This window comes from Larus michahellis, chromosome 6 (genome assembly GCF_964199755.1).
Source record: "Larus michahellis chromosome 6, bLarMic1.1, whole genome shotgun sequence".
In the NCBI taxonomy this organism is placed as follows: Eukaryota; Metazoa; Chordata; class Aves; order Charadriiformes; family Laridae; genus Larus; species Larus michahellis.
The window spans coordinates 36,406,363-36,429,214 of NC_133901.1; the positions used below are offsets into that span (position 1 = coordinate 36,406,363).

A 22,852-nucleotide genomic window follows, 5' to 3' on the forward strand; every position below is an offset into this window, starting at 1 on the left:
TCCTGTTAGGGGAAGGCACCATCCCAGTTGGGAAAAGGCTCTGGCAGCCCCTCTCACTCCTAACCCTATGGATGCAGGAATGCCTGGAAAAGGGGGTTGCCTTTGGGAGGTCCGTGGATCCAGGGAGCATAGGGGACCATAAACCTGCTGCAATGGACAAGGCGATGGGCCAGGCTGTGAATGGGGAGCAGGGGATTCCCATGCTGAGCCAGCAGCGCTGTTTGCTGCCTTGACTTTCCTGGTTGAAGGCAAAGGAGATGGCAGGGGGTGTGGGAGGGGTGCAGGGTTCCTCTGATCCCCTGCGGTCAGCACCCAACTTTTCTTGGCCCTTTAAGGTTTGCTGGACCTTGGTTGATGCCTCAGAACTTTGCACCGCAACAGAACCCAGTAGCAAACTCACAGCTCCCCCCGCTATTCCCCTGCGCTGGTCTTCACGGGCACCAAGGGCTCCTGGGCACATCGTGGCACGAACTGAAGGTTAGCCGAAATGAGCCTTTGGTGGGACCGTTCATAGGATGGTGAGCCGGCATAGCTTGGGTCCTACTGCCAGCAATCCGCTCTTGGATGCCCACCTTCTGCGCTGTGCTGTCTGCAAGGGAGAAAAGCCGGTAAGCCTCTGTGTTCTCTCAGCCTTGGGTCTGAGCAGTTTTTCTTTCCGTAGCACAAGCTGCTCTTTCTCCAGACAGAGTTTGGTTGTTTTTTTTTTTTTTAAATGAATTGTATAGGTGCAAAGAAAAAAAAAAAATCCCTCTAGACTTTACTCATGGCAAAATGTTTATAAACTCAGCTTCAGGTTGCAGAGGCAAAGTGTCAGATAAAAGGAGAGAGGCTTTTCTTAGGGCTTGTGGAGTCCCATCTTCCCGGAGCTGGAAGAGCCCCACAGCTGCCTTCTGTCAGGGGATGGGGAAGGAGCGAGTGGTGATGCTTTGGGGAGCCCTCTGCCCCCTCTTCTGCACCTAAATCCAACTTGCAACTCAACGGGCTGTTTCTTGCCTTGCAGCAGGTCAAAGCTATTATAAAAGTGTCCATAACCCTGTCAGCTAATTCGGGCTTTGGTGTTAGGTATGAGCCACCATCCCCTTGTGTTTGGGAAGTCCCTCCGCTGCTGGGGCATGGGTCCTTTCCCCAGCCACCTATCCTCTGACCTGTATCACCCCATAAAGGCACTGTAGGTGATGCCATAAGCCATTACCCACCACTCCCAGGCTGCTGTATTTACTACACACACCAGGAGATGGCTTAGCCCTCGGAATTCTTGCGTTCCCAAGCATTTGCAAGCAGGCATAACATTTTCCCCGTGTTTTCTCATATTTCACACAGCATGATCTGTTATTGCATGGGATAAGGATGTCCTTGCTCCTTCTGAATTTTGCTAATTAAAGTTTTCCCATTGGCCTACGTGCCCTCCAGGGGGTGTGTCTTGATTCATCCAGCAGAGTTGGGGAGATTCCTCTTCCAACTTGTCAAGCCCATCCCTTGTGTTGACCCTTTTTATTAATGCAGCGCACAGGCAATGCCTTCCTGGAGACTTTTTTTTTTTCTTCTTCTCCAATATATTGAATAAATTCTACATCAGGAAGGAAAGTAACTTGCAATAATGAACCATCAGTGGGTATTTAAGATTGCTTTAATGGGTCACATCGATGTAATCTACACTTTTTCCTGGGAAGATCATACCGGGCCATAACCTTAATTCATATTTATGTCAGGAGAAAATATACAGTGGAGGTGGCTCAGAAAGAGCATTTCCCTGCTAAGCAGCCAGATATAAATGTACAGATTTCCTAGAATTATGCTAGGGTTTGGAGGCGGGGGAGGAAATATTAGGTATTTAGAACATTACTCTCTTGCGTGGAAAAGTTCCTCAAAAACTGGTTTCTCACCCCAGGATGTAACTCGGGAAGGTATGTGCTTCTGCGCGCAGAAGTGTGCAAGGTCAAGCAACTTTAAGATTAACTTTCAGAGCATCTTTATCATATCCATCTTTTTTTCAGTGCTGTGCTTTGCACGTGGCTCGGAGAGGTGTGTGGGCATGAGGGATGGGGGTAGGTAGTTTGGCTGGTTTTTAAAAAAAAAAAAAAAAAATAAAAATCCGAAGGGAAGGAGAGGCCAGTCAGAGTTATATAAATAAAAGCAACAGAGATAAATATAATCAATAAGGTTTGACCTTCCAATTGTGTCCTTATGCCCATTATTCCTTGTTGATCAGACCCATCTGAAGGCCGAGAGCCAGCCCAAAGTGGGGTATTAGTGGCATTTAGCTTGTCTGCAAGAGAAAAAGATGGAAATTTTGTTTAAGCCCATTCCTCTTGGCCGGGACAAGCAGTTCTGTCTTGATCCGCCGCTGCAGGAAGATGAGATAAAGTTGCAAGTTCGCTCGGTCAAGACAGATGAGGGTACGGGGGAAGGCAATGAAAATAATACAAATTACTGGCGCTGTCTCTGCGAGGCTGGGAGGGAAGGGACCAACGTGACTAATGCCGCCTGAGTGATCTGCAGAAAATGATTTCTTGGACAAAGTTTGCCTTTATAGAGGTAAACTGTCAAAGGCCACAAAGCAAGTTTTCTGATGTGTTCATGAGTCAGAATTATTTAATGAGGAAATGAAGCAGCCGTCCCCCAGGCCTTTCAGCCGGGTTACCCAGGGGACTAACGCTCCTCTCGGCCAGAAAGAAACGCAAACACCGGCTCCGAGCGAAGGGCGCTTGTTCTGGAGGTTGCTCCAAGCTCTTCCAGATAAAATTAGGCTCCTTAATTTGGAGGCTTTCGGATTACAGGGAGTACATATGCAATGCCAGGAGATGCCAAACCTAAACGCAAGAAGGGGGTTGGTAGCACAAGCATTCAAGCGTTGACGTTGGTGCTCTGTTTCTATAAATATTTCTAGTGGTTTGGATCTATACATTCTTTATTTTTTTTTCCTTTTCTGATACACCATCTTATTTTTTTGTTCTTTCTGTCAGCCCTTTTGATATACCTGTGAGAAGAATCATTTATTCAGCCGTTTGTTCAGTGTGATTATCTCTAGCAGAAAGCCAACAACTAAAAATTAGTGGTTTTGCACAAATACAGGCTAAAGAACTAGACTGACTTTCTTTCTTTCTTTCTTTTTCAAGCGTACATAAATGCATTTGTTGAAAAATAGGGTTTTGGGTCAGCTGGAATTATTTTTGTTGAACTCAACAAAAAATTACAATAGAAAGTAGCAATTTTAAAAAAATCAAACCACTTCTTTGTGCGTTTTTTGGAATGAGATGCTGTGACTTCTACTTTTTGAAACGATGTTTGGAGCCAAAATGAAGCTAATGCTAACTTTAAAAAAAAAAGAAAAAAGTTCGACGCTTCCCCAGTGAACCCTTTTTCCCCATTTTCTCCTTGCTTTGAATTTTATTTAGGAAGAAATAAGTGAAACTTGGTCTTGAGCTGCCTCAGAATGACCCCACCTCCCTGACCAAAAAAAATAAATTAAAAAAAAGATGAATTACATGGTTATTAACTGGTTGAAGTCCCTGTGAACAACAAAAAAAAACCCAACACAAAAAAAACCCAAAAAACCAAAAACAAACAAGGCAAAAGGAAAGCTGCCAAGCATTTGACATTTTCATTCTAGCAAATATTTGCTTTTTTCATTTGGTTGCCCAAGCTCTGATTTGCGAGAATGTTACTTGCATGCCTAATGATGAGTCCGTACTCAAATCCCTGCGGTTCTCTCCTTTCAGGTGAGCCAGCCCAGCCCTTCCCCTGAACCGGGAATGCTCAAAGTCTCCTTTGTGGAGATCACTTACACCTGCGGTCCCCTGGAGTACCTGCAGACCCATGGGTGAGGTCCAGCTGGGGAAGTCCTCCTGCCTCAGGCATCCATGCCCTCTGGCTCTCAGGTGCTCCGTGCCGTGACCATCCGCTGGGGTACAGGTTGTGTCCGTGAAGCCTGACTTGAAAATGGAGCATAAGCCACAAGTGCAGGCCAGAAGAAACGGGAAAGATACCTGAGCAGTCCCCGAGCTGTCCTGGTAGAGTAGAGGAGCGCCTTGAAATAACTCCTGCCAGCGTGGCAGAGCCTGGAGGAGGTATCTTGGATCTCTTTTTGCATGGGAAGGGACACCAAAAAAACTGTCTGTCACAGAGGCTGCTGGAGGAAGAGCATCTGGAGGGGAGGTGACATATGACTTGATACTACCCCTCTATTCAACTCTTGTGAGACCCCACCTGGAGTCCTGTGTCCAGCTCTGGAGTCCTCAGCCCAGGAAAAACACGGACCTGTTGGAGCGGGGCCAGAGGAGGCCCCGGAGATGCTGGGAGGGCTGGAGCCCCTCTGCTGTGAGGACAGGCTGAGAGAGCTGGGGGGTTCAGCCTGGAGAAGAGAAGGCTTTGGGGAGACCTCAGAGCCCCTTCCAGTCCCTAAAGGGGCTCCAGGAAAGCTGGGGAGGGACTCTGGATCAGGGAGGGGAGCCATGGGACGAGGGGGAATGGTCTTAAACTGGAAGAGGGGAGATCTAGATGAGACCTGAAGCAGAAATTGTTTGCTGTGTGGGTGGTGAGCCCCTGGCCCAGGTTGCCCAGAGAAGCTGTGGGTGCCCCATCCCGGGAGGTGTTCAAGGCCAGGTTGGACGGGGCTTGGAGCAGCCTGGTCTGGTGGGAGATGTCCCTGCCCAGGGCAGGGGGTGTCACTGGGTGATCTTTAAGGTCCCTTCCCACCCAAACCATTCTGTGATTCTATGATTGAGCTGCAGGATGGGTACCAGGGACCTGGGCTTTGCTGCACCCCTGCTGTGAGAAGACTTTGAAGCCTCCACCTTGCTCCATGCACGGGCACAGCTCAGCTCCTGTTAGTGTGTCCCAGGAGCAACAAAACAGCTCGTGCTTGGATGGCAATTGCTGGTTTGAAGAATTAAGTGAAAGAGGACCATGTTTTTCCTTGCTTTCCCAACCAGGAGATTCATGAGGTGGCCGGGTGAGTTTAAGGGAACTTGCAGTCGCTTCATCATATTGATGGGTGGATGGATTTTGTTTCTTGGAGTACATTTAAGACTTTAATTAAATCAGGAGTACACTCTCTGCAATGGTTCCCTGCTGCTTATCAGCCTCTTAAGGCCTTGATTCATTACTCAGTATTATTTTTCCAGCTTAAAATAAGCTTTAAAGACCTGTTATTGGAGAGATTAAAGTTATAACATAAACAAACTCATATGCATGTTGTTTTCACATGGAAGATGCTTTTAGTATCATATTTAATGTTCCAAACAAAACCATTGCTTATAGCGAGCTTTGCAGCCTGGATGCCTTTGAAAGGGTAGATACGGACCCTGTTTGATCTTGCGCTATTTGGGGCTTTTTATTTGCATTTTGTGGCTCTTATCTTGTAAACAAAGACTCCTTTATATGTCTGTAGATCAGGATGTCACCCACAGAGCTCTGCGGAAATGGGAGACGGCTCCGGAGGGTGCAAGACACGGGTTTTGGGGCAAATGGAAATCAGAGATGCAAGAGCACTTTCGCTTCGAGGTTTGGCTCATCCCAGCAGAGGCTGGAGGTACCTGTTTTGTTTTCCCCAATTGATCTATTTGAAGAGGTTCCAAACCGCACCCGACAGACCTGGGGGTGCGAAGCCACTGCCGGCATGGTTGTTGCTGGTGAATTTGCTGGAAATTTGCAATGCTGGGCCCAAAATGCAGAGAGGTGCAATAGCCGCCCCGGGCGCTTGGCCTCTGGGCATGGTCCCAACGGCAGGGGCCAGGGAAATAAATACCACACGCACAACTAATTTCAGCCGTTCGTCAGAGGGTAGGGAGCAGAGGAAGAGGGCGGTGCAGTGAAGAACTTGTTCATTTGTTTGCTCAAGGAGAGCATCGTGCTTGGAGCCGCAGGTCAGATGGGGGGTTGTTAGGGGAGGGCACTCAGTTTATTGCAGGCTTGCTCTTGGCGGGACCTGAGCCACTGGAAAGCATGGCCGAGACCTGCTTCGGAGGCTTTCTGCTGGTGGCAGATGCTTGCTGGAGAGGAAAACCAGAGCAATGGGGCAGGCTCCGAGGGTCCTGCTCCACAAGCCACTTTGTCTTGTGCCACCAGGCAATGCCATGCGCATCCCTGGGGCACAGGGCGACCATGAGTGGCCTCCGATCTTGAGCCCTTGAGTGCCGCTGCCCCGCGGCAGGGGAGTCGGGTACCCCCTGGTCCTCTGAAAGGCAAACCCACTAAAAAGCCACCCTCCAAACCCATCTGCTTCCAAAGCCACCCCTGCACGGTGGCAGTGCTGTCTTGTGAGGCTCACACGGTGCCAACCGGAGTGTCAGCCCTTTTGGCACGCGTGCACAAGTGGGAGGGTGCAGGAATGAATCAGGCGGTCGCTGCTGTGGTGTGTGAGCAAGTTTTTCGACTGCACTTATCTCTTGTTTCTGTAAAGGTTATAAAAGTAAATAATCCTGCTATAACAGAGTGTCCTCGCAGCGCCTGCATAGCTCCATGGATAACTCTTGCCGAGGCTGACTTGTGGTGATTAATACGCTACAGAGGGAAATTATTTTTTTTTAAAGGGAGCAAAGAACTGAAGCTGAGAACGTGCTTGAAGAAGCTTGTTCCCTTCATGTGCTTGAGGCTGATTAGCTTTTGTTTCTTCCTCTAGACTTAACTGGGGGAACAGTTGTGGTTTTTTCCCTCCTCCCCTGCAACGTTGATCCCCAGCAGTGCGAGGATTAGCAAGTGGCCAAACGCATTGGGAGGTGACCTTGCTTTGCCGTAAGATCCCTCCTCGCAGGCCTGGACCGCTGGGCTGCCTTGGGGAAGCAGGCAGCATCCCCGCGGACCAGGTAAGCAATGTCAAGCCTCTTTCTGCACCCCGTGTAGTGCCTGGGGAGTGGGAGAGGTACCGAGAGCAGGGAGGGGAGGGGATGTGAGCAGGGATGAAGGCCAGAGCTGGGCAGGATTGATGATGCTGGCCCTGCGCAGGAAGGGCTGAAGTGTATCACCCCCTCCCTTCCTGGCAGTTGCGCTCTGCTGAATTAATATTTATGCTGGTCCTGTCTCTGTAATGGGTCTTTTAGCGCTCTTCCAGCGAGCGGGGTTGGGTAATGCCTTGGGCTGTAGCCAAGAAATGGGAGACCGCTGGGAACTAGGTTGGTGCTGCCCAGTGTTTCTCTGAAGAGTGTGGCAGGGTACCAAGGACATGGGATACAGCTGCCGGGTATCTGATGCCCCAGGTGCATAACGAAACGCGCCTCTGTAATGTTCAAACACAGTTAGCTGGTTCCCACCACCGTAGCCTTCTGCTGAGAGCACAGTGCGGCATGCACCTGTTTGACAAAAATAAGGAGAGTAAGGAAAACTGTCCCTTTTCCTTGAAAATTTCTCAATATTGCACCCCGCTCCCTCCATACCGTATATGTGTAAATTATCCTGTGTGGGATTTAAGTTCTCCAGTTTTGTGTTCCTTAGTTTACTGGCAACACTTGGTTTTTGTGGACCACAAACGTTCCCCTGAGCCATCCAGCTCTGTTTGCTCCCCGTGGATGTGGCTTCTTCAAAACACTCCAGCTGGTGGTCAGATCTCTTTTGAGCTTTGAAAGCTTTCGCTTGGGAGGGGAAATCTTCCACCCCAGGATGGATGCTGCTCCCCGCGCAGGGATGCTGCAAAATAAATCCCACCATGAGGATGGGAGAAGCATCTAATCTTCCTGCTCCCTAGATTTAGCTGTGCCATTAGCTGGACCCTGCACGTAAAACTAATTTTATAATTTGTAAATGTAGCTGAGTGGGTTTTATAGAGGAATGTCAGGAAGTGATGAAATACCTTCAATAGATTTATAGAGAAGTTTAATGCATAAAGCTCTCTCCCCACTTCCGTGCCCCCCCTCCCCGTCTTGGAGTTGCATACAACAGAAAACAAGTCCACGGTAAGGGCTTTGTGGCCAGCACTTAAGCCTTTAATTTTGCTTTTACAGGACAGTTTTACAACGTCAAGAAGAATGGAAAAGCTGCAAGGCATGCACGCTCAAGACGCTCCTGGAAAGCTTTGGATGGGCTCCAGGCAATGTCTGGTGGCAAAGGAAGATGAAGGTCTTGGAAAGAAAAAAAAATAATCAGCCAAGCAATCATCCCACAATCTTCCTGTTCCTGTGAGCTGGGAGTGTCGTGGGAGCACGGGAAGGACGGCAAGCATGCGTTCCTGCCACGTCACGTGCCTGAGGGTGAGTTTTGATTGCATCAAGAATAGCTTCTGCTGTTCCACCCTAGTGAATTTTCCTTATGTAATGAAAATAAGCCATCCCATGATCTGCAAGACTAAAAACTCTGCTTGTGGTTGGGCTCATCGTGGAGTGCCCAACTGTGGTTTCTCTGGAGTTTAACAAGGGAAAAATCCTCAGTTGCTGTCTTTTCCTCTGAATCAGAAAAATGTCCGCCCTGCCTGCTGTCACCAGGGAGGATGACATTTCTGGTACCCAGTGATTTTTTTTTTTTTTTTTGGGGGGGGGGGGCGGCGGGAGAGGCTCTTCTGTTCATTTTGGACGTAGTTAAAATGGACTGCCAGGTTCAGAAATGATTAGTGAAGGGACGGACAGACGGATGGTGTGACCGTGCTTACCCTGTTTCCTTAGGAAACCGGGCTAACGAGGGTGCCTGGATGTGTCGCAAAACACCCGTAACATGAGTGCCTGCCTCGAACAGCCCCGGCCCCACACGAGGGCTTTACAGGGTCAGGTGAAGGGTTATGGACTTAGAGCTCTGGATTAGCAAGCTGGGGCCAGGCTGATAATCAGCATTCATAGAGCAGCCTTATCATAACCGGCAGCAGCCCTCCGCTCCCCTGTTCTTTATCACCCAAGGACTGAGCAAACGCGTTGGCCAACTTTCCTCCTTAGCTGTCTGCTGGGGATTATCAGAAGATCTCGCCTGGCGTGGAGGAGGCTCCTCCCAGGCCAGTTTACCCATCTCCGGCTCGGCAGCTTGCAGATTAATCTCTGCGTTAAGACCTTACATACCTGAAAAGTGTTGGAGGGTGGCTCGGAGCTGGAAGGAGCGTATTTTTCCACTCCATCTCTCTGTGGTTTTTTTTATGTTCTTGGTTGTGTTTCCTTTTAACGATTCCCAGCTTGGACTCTTCCCTGATTTTTCTTTTTCTCTTTTTTTTATTTTATTTTTATTTTTTACTGTCTTTCTATTGAACGCTGATGGAAAAAGAGAGTGCTTTCCTCCTGCCTGCCTAAATCTTTGGCTGGCTTGCACGGAAAAACAGTCCCACTTACTGCAGCTCCCAAAGCCTTCAAATCATCAGGGGAGAGGGGAGGAGGGAGCCGCCAAGGGAAGGAAATCATTTGTATAGGCGCAGAGTGAAGAATCACCTTCCTTTAAACTCGTGATCTGTCTGTGTTCATACAGGTTTCTGTCTCTGATCTTTTTTTCCCTGCCCAATGTCTCTTTTCTGTTATCTTTCCGCTGCCTTTGCCATTGGGTCGGTGGTGTGTCCCTTTTGCCGGCACATCTTGCTCCCAGGAGGGTTTGAATAAGGGCACCGGGACTTGAAGATCCAGCTTATCGACAAGAAATCATTACTAAAACCTTTTAATGCATCTTCTGTAATTGATACAGCAATGGGGGGAGGGTGGTTTTTTCCTGAAGATGCAGAAGTTCCGCCCCCCCCCCCCCCCCCCCCCCCCCACCTAATGTCTTTAAAAGCCCTGGGCATGGTGTCCTCTGGCCATTTCCTGATGGGATAAAACATGTTGGTGTTAGATGCTTTGGGGGCTGCAAATATTGCCCTGTTGGCTACTCACAGATGAATAACGCTTGGAGGGAAGCAGATGGAGTCCAAAATACTGAGCTGCAGGAGACCCGAGGGACGGAGAGCTCGCTCCCAGCTGAGCACCATCCTATGCGTAATGTTGCCCCCCGCCTTTTAGCTACCAAGCCGCAGCGGTGACCGTGGCCCGAATTGTGGCCCCATTGCCCCGAGTTACGCTGGGTGGATGCTAGAGGGGAGAGAGCAAGTGAAGTGCCCTGAGCGGAGCTGAAAACACCCCGACCTGTTGTTGAGCCATTGGGAGCAACGAGCAGCCTGGCTGGGGCGAGGGCGGTGGTGTTGGTGTCCGTAAGGAGCCCTAGGAGGGGAGGGATGGGGGTCCCTCGGGGTGAGACTTGGCACAGCCCCCATTTCCTCCACGAAGACTATCTTCTGACCACCTTCCTTGGCTTTTTGCTGGCATCTGTTGCTAGGAGATAGAAAGCACGGTCCCTTCTGAAGCATCTTCAGCTGCCCTCTCACTTCCTGGGGTGCTTCAGCTTGGCACAGTCTCTCTCCGCTCCTTTCCTCTGCTCAGACTCATCCCTTTCATCTTTCTCCTCGTGCCTCCACGTGGCGGTCAGGAAGGACTCCCCTCCTGGTGTGACACGGCGCTGTACTCACCGTAGGGTGCTCACTCTAAACGGAGCTGCGAGCCTGCTCCCCAAATCCACTCAGTTAGCATGGGGTTCAGCAGCAAACACCTGTCTCTGAACTTAACTGCTGGGCCAGATGTTCGTGTTCCTCCCCGAGGATGGAGGAGCCAGGACTAAGGAAAACCATTCCTTCTGGCATGTGAGTGACTCCTTCTGCATGTGGATGGGGAGGGACTCTTTGTTAGGGAGTGTAATGATAGGACACGGGGTAACAGCTTCAAACTGAAAGAGGGTAGATTTAGATTGGATATCGGGAAGAAATTCTTGGCTGTGAGGGTGGTGAGCCCCTGGCCCAGGTTGCCCAGAGAAGCTGTGGCTGCCCCGTCCCTGGAGGTGTTCAAGGCCAGGTTGGACGGGGCTTGGAGCAACCTGGTCTGGTGGGAGGTGTCCCTGCCCAGGGCAGGGGGTGGCACTGGGTGATCTTTAATGTCCCTTCCAACCCAAACCATTCCATGATTCTGTGATATGGGAACCCCACCACCTTCTTGGTCAGGACTTTACCTTCAGGCTGTGCAACAGCTTCTCAGCCCTCTGCGAGCGTTTCTCTGCTGGCTGGGCTTTGCCTGGACATCAGCACCGCTTCAAATCCAAGCTGTGGGGTGCTGCTGTGAGGAAGGCAGAGGTGGCTTTCCCTTCCAGGGTTAAAAGACCCCCAGGGAGGTGAAGGATACCGCAGAGACATGGATGAGAACAGGGATGATTATGCGGGTAGGGACGTTTGCCCTGGTTTTGGGCTCTAAATCACTCCATATGCCTTCAAAAAAAAAAAAAAATCAAGCAAAATGTATATTAAAAAAAAAAAAAAAAAAGAGAAGCCTGTTCTCAGTGTTCCAGGCAGGTGCTGGCAGCCCGCTCCCAGAGCCGCAGAGCAGCTGGGCACTTAGGGCAGCAAAAATGTTTAGTGATTGCCTGTGCGAGTAAGTGACATTTTCCAGCTTGCCTGAGGATGCAAGAAAAATGCATACTTGTCTCCACCGGACCCACGAGCCGGCACTGACCTATATACACGCGCAATTGTTCGCAGAGGCAGATGCCCACTTCCCCGCCTCAGAGCGAGGGGCTGAGCCCGGCGCGACCGTACACCAGGACGAAAAATAGCCCATGCGGTGTTTTTCCTGAGAAACCCCCCGGATGCAGGGATGTCACTGGAAAGCTTGGGCTCAGCAGGAGCTCAGCGAGGTTGGAGTGATGTGTTTACCTGAGCTGCTGTTTATTTGCCTTCGGGAGTGAGGGATGCGGCTGGTTTTGGGGGAGCAATGAAAAATCGAGGCCGGCTCCCCTCTCTCCATCCATTAATGCCTGCTGAGCGAGGGGCTCCCTGCTAGAGATGATGACCTGCCTCCAGGGCTATAGGGCTGGTACCCCTCCGGTGCTCTCTCCTCCTCCTGTCCGTGCTCATTTACCATTTCCCATATTTCATTTCTATCCTGGCCTGCGGCAGCCACGTTTAGCGACTGCTTCGCACATTCATCATGCTGCGGGCGTCACAGCGTGACGGCTCGGGCCTTTGTTTGATTTCCAAAAAACCCGCCCCCCTCCGAACCACCAGACCCCGAGCCAAACCAGTTTTAACCTACCTTTAAAGCTGAGATTGCAGGAGAATTTTCCATGAGAAGTTGGAGATGTTTTTAGTGATTTCTTACTCTTTGCTTTTGCAGCCTCGCCCTAAGATTTGGTCTCTTAACGCCATGGGTATTGGGTTCTCGGGGAACGCTTTATTTTGGAGCGATAGCAATATGGAAATGAAAAATAAGGATCGATCTCAAGAGCTAAACTGAGCTGTGTAAGTTAGAAAGAAACTTTTCCGGACGATTTTTCCTTTGGGCCAGGCTGTGTGTTCACTCGGGGTGGTTGGTGCCAACAGGGGGGCATGTCTTGCTTCCTCACCAAGGGGTCCTTTTGCTCTGCTACACCTGGCTAACATCGGCTGTTAGAGCCTTAATTTCACCTCTGCTTCATCCATGGAAAAGGAATAACTCCCTGTAGAAGGAGCTACAATAAAAACCAGTGCATTCTATAAGGAAGGGCTCATCCTACCTGGCTCCCCAGCTGTGGTGCAACCCATAACTCTTGCCGTAAATGTCTTAAGGGCTTTCTGCTCCTCTTTGCCTCCTCCTGCCTGCCGTCACGCTTGGGGACGTATTGCTCATGTCGAACTTGAGCGAGACAAACTGCTCTCCCCATGCTCCATCCCTGGGGTGTGGGGCCACCCTTCCGTCCCACTTAACCGCTTGGTCTAACGAGGGGAATCAATCATGCCGCCCCGGGGCTGGCCATCCATCACCGCCAGGGCTGTCCCCTCCTCGGCGGCACTGGAGGGGCCGGGGGGAAGCCTGGCCACGGCATGGTGGGCAACCTGAGCTTGGGCTCCCCACTGAGCATCTTGCAGGAGAAGGGCGCGGGTTCTAAGAAATTACAACGCTGCAATTAAAAGCTAATATTTCAGCAGCGCTGGATGCTTGGCTCTCATTCTTTCAGTATTAATAATCTTCCTTTTAGCTAGGAGGTGTTCGAGCTAGATCTGTTTGTTTCTAGCTGAAAGAAAACCCCCTTACAAGACCATCTTGAGTCTTCTGTAGCGGACACTTTTCTCTTTTAGCAGAAATCGTTGGCTCAGAAAAGCCCCAGCAACCCCGAAGTGTAAAAATCACAAATGAAGTGAGTTGAGTAGGAGGGCGCTGGCCATTTGCTTTATTTTTAACACCCGATCTCTGCAAATCCCCCGTGGAGATGCTTGAAAGGAACATATTTCCCCTTCTCTCTTCCTGCTAGTTTTGTCATTCAGATGAATTGTGTGTGTGTTGGTGGTGTTTCTAATGCTGCTGGAAATGGTCATGGGTTTCGTGTCTTTGAGCTGGCACCAGATGCGATTTCCGCAAAGAAATGAGAGAGGGTACCTGGAGATAGCTGTTCCTCAGGCCCTATCACACCCCACTACCATTTGCTCTCCTACAAATAGCACCTGCCTATTTTACATCTTGACAACAGCTTTCCTTATTTATTGAAAGGCTAGGGATTCTTTGAGGATATTTCCATTTTTCTCTGCTGTTTCTGCCAGTTGCGTTACAGCAAATTGGTCTCCAGCTGCACCTTTTCTCCTCCGTTTTGGCTGGAGGGAGCCCGCCTGGCTTGCTGGGTGATCAGAAATCATCCCACGCAATGATGCCTGGTCCTTCAACGAGCCATTGGAGGGTACAGAATTAAAATAATGCCTTCCTCGGCAGCGATGCGATGGCATGTGGGGGCAATATTGTGTTTCTTTGCACCGCCTCGTAGAGTGCTGGCACCTCCCCCGGGTCAATGGCCACCAAAACAGAGCGATGTACCCCTTTGCCTCGGCTTTCGGTGCCATGGAGGACAGCTTGCACTCGTTGCTGTCAAGAGGAGACTGAGATGGAGCGTGAGAAGTTTGTTATTCTGCGTGGAGTGCCACTAAGCCGCTGTTGAGCCGGAGAACCCGTCTAGGTGAGAAGGGGAGAAAAGCATGCTTACACAAGGTAGAAACCAGGTTTTTCTGGGCTGAAACCCATTTTTGGATAGGTTGAAAAACAGAGTCGCTCTTCAACAGAGTCTTTTCTTTTTTTTTTTTTTTTAAATGTCAGCCTAATAACAGCTGCAAAGACGCCGAGTTTCTGTACCTCTGCTTTTCGTAAGATGTCATATCCAGGACCCAACCACCTCCCAGAATTAGTTGGGATGGCGATTGCCCTACAGCTGGGTTTGAGCCTGTACCCCGGGCGAGTCCTCAGGCAGTCGGCCGCATTTATTAATCTGTCCCTTTTTCACTCACGTTGAGGGAAGGCCATGCTAAGTACCAGCGTCTAGCTAGAAAATGAGAAATACTAGTGGCGTGGAAGATCTAACATTATTAACATTGTTAATCAAATATTTAAACAAAGTAGTGTAAAGCCTGATTTCATTAAAGCTCTGTGGGTTTGCTCACCGTACCCTACGTATGTATATTGATGGGATGTTGGCTTTTTCCGTCTTTTGAAAGCTTTTCTGGTATTCTGGCTCTTACTAAAATGAGCATTAAGTGGGCCAAATGCCTCCTTGGCTGGCTCTCGTAAAATTCCTGAAGCCAAGTTCCCTACCCTTGATCACCTAAAGATATCTCGCTCTTGTAGTTTGCCACATCTTGCCACTTTTGAATAATCTTTAGTCGTTAACGAAGTCTGTGGATTTGACTTTTTCCCCAAATGCTGAGTTGAAACAGCAATATTTGCATCCCGCGCAGTCCACTGTCAGGCTCTCTCTTTTCACGAGAAAAGCGGGCATGAAAACCTCTCGCTCTCCTCCCTTCCGCTGGACGTGGCTTTCTCCTTTTGCAGTATGAGCGGCTGTCTAACCCCAAATAGGATAATATTTAATCTGACGGACATCATATGGTTTTACAAAGTGGTGTAGCGTAATTGGAAAAAGAAGAACGGCTCAGGATTACGGTGAGACAACCCAGCCAGAATGTAAACTGAGCACATTACAGAGCGCTACGGGACCTGCTTGAGCTCCAGAATACTGTTTATGATCTTTAACTGATTCAAAATAGCTGACAGGATAAAAGACGAGCCTGTCTCTGTTAGTTTGCAATTAGGCGCTCTGCTCAGTGGCGTCTGTTTTCTGGGAGAGATCACCGCTGGCGATGGCGTGGCTCATGTTTTCCTCGAAGGGACACCGGGGCTGGGGAAGGGCTGCTGAGGTGATATGAGAAATGAAGCTCCTGTGTTGGGAAGGAGGGCGAGGAAAGCCTGACTTAATTAAATTAGCAAAAAGGAAAGCCGAGGAAGATAGCTGCCTATAAATATGTTGGTGGAAGGTGGGGAGGGGAGAGCATCAGCGAAGGAGAACTATTTATGCCCGAGGACAGCGTTGGCACAAGAAAAAGTGTACGTAAACTGGCCCAGAATAAATTCAGCCTGGAAACTGGAAGATCGTTTCTGACAATTAGAGAGCAATCAGGCTCTGGACCAGGCTCCCCATGGGAACAGAGGGGATAAAACCCTTCCTGCTTTTAGCAGGAGCGTGCAGGGGGGCTGGATCCGATGAAGCAGGGATGCCGTGCAACCCAGTGCTCCTTCTCCTTCCCTTATTTTCTTGTGATTTCTGCCTTGGCCTCATATTTATGCCAATTCTCATCACGTCCCGCCTTCCTCCCTGTCCCCTGATATTTATCTTGGTTGCTGGCTTTGCTCCCTTCTGATGCAGGTGGCTTTCTTCTAACTGTAATAACTTTCCCGCGTGGTCAGGAGCCTGCGGTATTCCTGGTGCTTTTACATTTTTTTTATCTCTGTGCCCAATCCCTCTTTGTCTGTCTCTCTGTCCTCCTTGCATGGAGAAGGTGGCCAGAGAGGGGACAGATGGTGTCCTCCGGCCGAGGTGGCTCTGCCAAACCCCACACAGGTAAGAGACTCTCTGGAGGGGGCTCTGCTATTTCTTGCTTGGTTTAAATAGGCAAAAAAATGGTGATTGGAGCCTGTTTCCAGCCCTTGCACAATCCGTCCCTGAAAATAACTTGTACCACTGATGGCGAAGGACTTTTTGGAAATCCAAATGAGTCCTGTTTGCGTGCCTGGGAGCTGTGGGTGCTGAGCAGCCTTGGGAGGCTGATGGCAGTAGTTCGCAGTGTGGGAGATACCCGGTTTGCACAGCTCTTTCTAGGATGGGGAGAAAAGAGATGTTTCAGGAGCCCCTCATGAGATTTCTTGTGCCTTTGCTCCTGCGTCCTCCAGACTGCTGTGGAGGGGCTGTGGGCAGCGAGGTGGCTGAGCTCACCGTGTCTGCAGGGATGTTTCCAGGATGGCTTCGGTGATGCTCTTGGCTTGGCACATTGAGGAACAGGTTGCCCAGAGAGGTGCTGGAGGCCCCATCCCTGGAGACATTCCAGGCCAGGCTTGACGAGGCTCTGAGCAACCTGATCTAGTTGAAGACGTCCCTGCTCACTGCAGGGGGGTTGGACTGGGTGGGCTTTAGAGGTCCCTTCCAACCCAACACATTGTGATTCTATGATTGGATGTTTCCATTTGTTTTCCTTGCAGCAACAACGCTTATATGTTTAAGTTGCCTTTTTTGCTAAAAATACGGGCAGTGGATGGATGCGAGCGGGTGTGAGGAAGAAAAGGGATTTCTTTGCTCGCCGGTTGTACCCATTACACTAGGCTGGAGCCTTTCTTCATTTATTACCATAATAACTAGGAAATGCACTCTGAAACTTCCCAAAAGGCCGCGAGGAGAAGCGTAAGACCAAATTTCTTCTGCAACCGCATCATAATGTTGAATCCCAAGTGTCCCTGAGAGGAAAAAAAAACTAAAAAAAAAAAAATCTTTGTAAGGCATTATGTAAGCTTTCTGGATTATCTAAAGAAATCTCTTCAGCAAGGTAGTTAAAATACCGGGTTTTCAGGGGAATTAAATGCCTGCCTGTGTGTGTTTTGGGCACCTAATTCCTCTAAGGCTGTTTAAAAAAAAAAAAAAAAAAGCCTGCCTTCATTCGTATTCTCTGCGTGTTGGTGCTTAACTAGCCTTAGCCGCACGCATGCTACATCAGATATTCCAACAATTCCTCCTGACGAGGGAGCAAAGCTTTGCGCTAACGCGTCTCTTCTGCGGGCGCCCAGCTCTCGCGAAGGACGAGCAAAGTGCCTCTGGTTGAACTTTACGCTCCCCGCGCTTCCTTTCAATTACGGCATTTAGTTATCATTATCAATCTTAGCGCGTGGGGAGGGAATGGAGGGGGGGGGGAGGTGGGGATGTGGAAGTTCTCAGGCAGCCGAAATAAAACCCCCTTCGCTGTGATGCTTCACCTGATTTCCTAACCTGCTGCCTGGCATCACAAAAGGGTCCATTTCTAACCCCTTTTCTAAAACTCTATTCCCCTTCCCTGCCATCATGGCAGGTTTTAGATTAAGTCTTATAAATTCTATTTATTTTTTTTTTTTTCCCACAAAGCAAAATAGAAAAGATATCTGATCATAATGCATTAAAAAAAAAATAATCCTAAGCAATACAACCAACGAAACTAATTTAGTAAAGCAGCAGTTTGCACTCATCAAGGTGTTTTTTTTTTTTTTATTCCCGTGGCAAATCCCAGCGGCGGGGTGAGGGGTGCTACGGGGCCAGCACTGGGATGGGACTGGTCAAACCTCTCTTTTGAGGAGGGAAGACCTTAAAGGGGGGTGAATTGGCAAGAACCTGATTTGCAAAACTTCTGCCTGCTCCTTCAAAGCCCTCGCCACCCCGTTTTTTTTAGGATGGTCCCAAGGCAGCTTTATCGTTGTCGGAATTGTATGTGTTCTGATCCAAGGGTCAAACCTTGTATGCCCAAGGCAGTTGGGCTGTGTCTTGCGCTCCCCCTACATTAAGCCCCTTGCCTCCTGCATCTGTAGGATGACTTCAGAGTGCTGTGTATCCCTTTTTTTATTTTTATTCTTTTTTTCCCCCCTCAATTCCTGCCTTTGGTGATTTGGGTCCTAAAGCAGCAAAAAGGATACTGAAATTCTCGCACCTTCTCTTTCTTTATTTAGTGTTACCTCGGCCGTGCTCGGTGAGGGTGCCTTGACATTAAGATTTCACCCGCCATACCCTGCTGTGCGTTCCTGCTTGCAGCCCCTGGAGTGCAGGCGAGGAGTAAATCGATAATTCTTCAGTAACTCAAACCCAGAGGCAACTCCAGCTGCTCTCCCATGTGTGGCCGGTCCAATTCTCATCTCCTCCTCCCGCTGCCGTCACCCTAATGCGTTGCTTCGGAGGCTGTTTTTGGGGAGAAGAGGTTAGATGAGGTGGAAAAACCAGGCTGAGCTCCTTGCTGGAGCTCCCAGCAGAGCCGCCTGCCTTTGTGCCTCTCTGGTGCGTCTATCTGGTGGTGTAGAGGAAAATGTCATTAATTTTCAGCCTAATCCCTGCTGAAGTGTTGAGCCGCCTTCTCGTGATGGCCAGCAGCACTCTAGGAGATGCCAAGACAAGTTGTGTGTCGGTCAGGGCTATGGGAAGCGGTTACCCTGGCGGGTGGGTGCCGTTTACTTGCAGGTGCTGCGATGCAGCTGCCGGTTCACGCTGGGACCGGCCCTACGAGGTGTTTCTGCTGTTGCTTTTATCCCATTTCAGGGGCAATGCCCTGTCCCCCTCTCGGGTAATGATTGCTGACTAGCATCCATGGTCTTGAGACAAACCGGTCTCTCCGTGCCAGCCCTGCGTCCCCTCCAGCGCTGTGCGGGGACAGAGCATATGGTGGGGAGCTCCGGGGCTGGCATTGGCTGGTGTTCCACGGGTAAAGGGGGAAAGAGAGGAGGAGGATGGAAGAAGAGCGGCTGGAGCTCGTGCTCGGTACGCTCACATGTTTATCATCAACCCTTTCAAACCAGGACTGGCGTCTATCGCTGCCGGTGCCGTCCTGGCAGAGGGGCCACGCTTGTCCCTTCCGCAGCCATCCCTGTGACCCGCCGCTATGGCGTGCTTCCAGGAAAGTCATCAGGTACTAAAAATAACCAGGGAATAGCTGATGGTGTGTCTTGTCTCTGCATGTCAGTGGAATTAGCCAGGAGGCTGACTCCAGCCGGGACCTCAGCTGCTCCCCTGTCCTGCTGGGCAAGGACAGGAGAATAATGGTCTCCTGAGCAGGACTTGGACGTCGTGACACCTTGGCGTTGCTCCACGGCTTCACTGCCGTGCTTGTGAGGCTGTCAGAGGCAGTTTTCCTCTTGCGCTGTGAAACCAGGCATTGACAGGCAAGTCGGCTCTTCTAGCACGGGTTGCATTTATTGCCTTTTGCAGGCACAGTGTCCAGGCTCTGGCACAGCTTTGCTTGAGCCTCTGGATGAGTAGAGGCTGTGGATGTGGCACGGTTGTCACGCTGGAGGGAAGGGATGCCATCCAGAGGGACCTGGACAGGCTTTAGAGGTGGGACCATGCGAACCTCATGAAGTTCAACCAGGCTGAGTGCAAGGTCCTGCACCTGGGTCATGGCAATCCCGGGCACAAATCCGTGCTGAGTGGAGAAGGGATGGAGAGCAGCCCTGAGGAGAAGGACTTGGGGATGTTGGTTGATGAGAAGTTCAGCGTGAGCTGACAAGGTGCATTCACAGCCCAGAAACCCCCCGCACCCTGGGCTGCATCCCCAGCAGAGTGGGCAGCAGGGCAAGAGGGGGGATCCTGCCCCTCTTCTTCGCTCTGGAGAGACCCCCCTGCAGTGCTGCCTCCAGCTCTGGGGCACCAACAGCAGAAGGACACGGAGCTGTTGGAGCAGGGCCAGAGGAGGCCCCAGAGATGCTGGGAGGCCTGGAGCCCCTCTGCTGTGAGGACAGGCTGAGAGAGCTGGGGGGGTTCAGCCTGGAGAAGAGCAGGCTCCGGGGAGACCTCAGAGCCCCTTCCAGTCCCTAAAGGGGCTCCAGGAAAGCTGGGGAGGGACTCTGGATCAGGGAGGGGAGCCATGGGACGAGGGGGAATGGCTTCAAACTGGAAGAGGGGAGATTGAGATGAGGTCTGAGGAAGAAACTCTTGCTGTGAGGGTGGTGAGCCCCTGGCCCAGGTTGCCCAGAGAAGCTGTGGCTGCCCCATCCCTGGAGGGGTTCAAGGCCAGGTTGGATGGGGCTTGGAGCAGCCTGGTCTGGTGGGAGGTGTCCCTGCCCAGGGCAGGGGGTTGGAACTGGGTGATCTTTAAGGTCCCTTCCCACCCAAACCATTCTGTGATTCTATGATTGAGCTGCAGGACGGGTACCAGGGACCTGGGCTTTGCTGCACCCCTGCTGTGAGAAGACTTTGAAGCCTCCGCCCTGCTCCTTCTCTGTGTCTTTAGTTGTTGCTTGTTATCATTCAGGACATCGTTCTCTTTGCTGGCCTTTCCCGCTAGATGATGCAAAGCCAAGTGAGGGAGGGCTCCAAGGAGGATGGGTGAGCTGGAGGTTACAGCGGTGGGCTTGCTCCAGCACGGTTGTGGGTATAAATAAAAAATAAAATAAAAATCAATAAAAAGCCCTGAGTGCTCAGGGCGCCCTGGGGCAGTTGGAAGAGGTGGGCTGGGCACCCTGGTGTGTGAAGTAGCTGTTTTATTTGGGCCTCCCTCTGCAGGGACCTGTGCTCCATCACCTTAGCAAAGATGCCCTACCTTAGCAAAGCACGGTCAATTCTTTAATCAGCGATGGCATTGCCCGTAACCTTGCGTCTAACAGCTTTCGGAAACGACTCTGCTTTATCATCCATGCTCAACGTACTCAGCCCCAGAAATTAATGATGGGGGGGAGGTGTCTCCACCCCTGTTTGTGGACAAGGGGCTCTTCCTGTGCCTGCCTGGGGTGGGGGGGCTGCGTGCTGGGGGTCAGCCAAGCCCTCGTCATCTGCTTGGGTGGATGAAGTCCTTTGGCTGGGAAGGCTGAGCCGGGGCAATGCAGACCAGGTTCAAGGGCTGCTCAAACGATGCAGGCGGGGACATAGATTAGACTGTGCTCAGGCTCTTTCTGCTCAGAGCTTATCTCTGCTTTTAATTGACCTGCTGTATTTATGATTCTTGCCCTCTAATTGCAGGTGGTAAGGGCTGCGCCTCCTCCATGCTGGCCTCTGTTAGGAAGCGGGATGGGACCTCTGTTAGGAAACGGGACGGGATTCCTCTTGCAGCTTTCCTGGCTGCAGCCCTGATGAAGCGCAGAGTTCACAGAGGGGACAGTGACCGGGATTCAAGGGGAGACGGGTATCTGCTGTCCTCTCTAACTCCAGTTGCCTCTTTTCTTATTCATAAGTGCAAGCAAACAGGTGCTAAAAGCTTTCTTTTTTTCTTCTCCTTGCATTGCACAGTCAGGCTCTCTCCTGAGATGTCTCCTTGTAACGTGCTCTCTCCCCCCTGCCAAAGCTACTTCTGTGTTTCTTGGCATTTTTGCAGAGACTTGATTTATCTATTTATCTTCCCATCTCCCCTTCTTCGTTGTACCTGGGCTTTGGGAAGAGGACTGGGTGGAGCCATCCTTGAGCTCTCTGCGGGGGCTGTGGGGATTGGAGATCCCCTATTCACTTCGGATATTGCTTTTTTTCCAGCAGGGTGCTGTCTGGCATCCCTGTTCAGAGTCGCCTTTTGGACTCGTGCTTTTAAAAAGTTAGTACCTGTGGATCTCTGCTTCGGTGGTCAGAGTTTGCTCCTTCTATCCAGCTGCCTGGGTGGATCCTACGGGCATCGAGTTGCCCTCAGAAAGGTGCTGCTTTGGAAACAGGTTTGCCTGCGTCTTCCGCGTGCTCTGGTTCCTTAACCTTCCTGCTCCAGAATAACCCAGAAAGCCTCATAAATTCCTTCAGATGCTAATTCTGGCTGTTCACGCTGCATTTTTAACCAGGCGGCTTCTCGATGCGCTCTCTTGGAGTGTCTTCTTTGTGGTAAAGCAAAACCCCATCACTGATGCTGTCACTGGAGAAAAATGTATTCATTATTATTATTATTATTATTATTTTTAGGAAAGATGCAGTCTCACCTCATGCATAAAATTAGTTTAATGAAACAGCAGGAATGGGAGGGAATATTGCCTTTCCTGGGCTTGGTTGTGGAGAGAGTGAACAATTTCTTTGCTCCCTCTCAGGCCTTGGATGAATGATATGTCATTGAAACTGTGTTTATAGCTGAGGTGTGTCTATGAAGACCGCAGGGAACCAAAAATTAGGTTTCAAAAATTATTTAAAAAAGGAGAGAAAAAGGATTTTGTGAGTTTCTAAATACAGACCTCAAGCAGCCAGGAAGGCTGAGAGCTGAGAACAACTTTGGAAGAGAGAAAGAAGGCAGCAGCAGGCCAGCAAATGGTTGCGCTCTGTCTTGTAAACCCTCAAATGAAGGGGATACATCTCATCTAGGGAGGAGGGGACAAGTGGCACCACGTCAGTAGGGCTGGGGGCCCAGACCTTGGCGTCTCCAGTGCTCTTGCCTGAGCTAGGGTTGCACCACGCTTCTCTTGAGGAACGGCTGCAGGCGACGGGCAGTGTGCTGATAGCGCTGATAAAGTGCACTTGTGCTTGCCTGCCCCTCTAAAACTCCTTCTTTCGCTTAACTCTCTGGGAATTGGAAAGGAGAGATGAGGATAGAAGTGATAATGTCATCTCAGGGCATCCAAACGGCGGTGATGGCAGCGTGCTGCATGAGCTCTCGTCCCTTCCAGCAGTCCCACACGGCTTTGTCCTTCAACTTATTTCCCCTCGGGACTCTGGGTTATCTTGGGGATTTTTTTTGCACTGAAAAATGAACTTTAATTAATATCTCTCTCTCCTGTGGAAGCAGCAACTTTGTAAAAATTTCAAACCAGAAACTGCTCCTCCTTCTGCGGCCGGCGGATCTCCCCCTGTGTTTGGAGGGACATCTTGATCAAAAAGCTGAGCTCGGTGCTGGCAGTTGGGTTTATCGCAGCTCCTGGCCCTGGGATTTAGCTGGGACCAAGCTTGCTGGTGTAGATGTATATTTTCATGAAAGCTG

At 50.3% G+C, this 22,852-nt stretch overlaps 1 long non-coding RNA gene across 20 annotated transcripts in view; it reads left to right on the forward strand.

The window, feature by feature from the left end:
• Window positions 1-393: 393 nt before the first annotated feature.
• Window positions 394-22,852, forward strand: part of LOC141744815 (uncharacterized) — a 169,033-nt gene continuing 146,574 nt past the window's right edge. For 18 of the 20 annotated variants that reach the window (XR_012587571.1, XR_012587566.1, XR_012587572.1 and 15 more), the window contains exons 1-5: window positions 2,800-4,067; window positions 4,731-4,951; window positions 5,390-5,530; window positions 6,620-6,803; window positions 7,935-8,180. This is a non-coding gene — a long non-coding RNA (uncharacterized LOC141744815). Of the gene's footprint in view, window positions 609-2,799; window positions 4,068-4,730; window positions 4,952-5,389; window positions 5,531-5,777; window positions 5,865-6,619; window positions 6,804-7,934; window positions 8,181-22,852 lie in introns of those variants that run through there. The other 2 variants (XR_012587568.1, XR_012587580.1) reach the window with 2 other exon arrangements.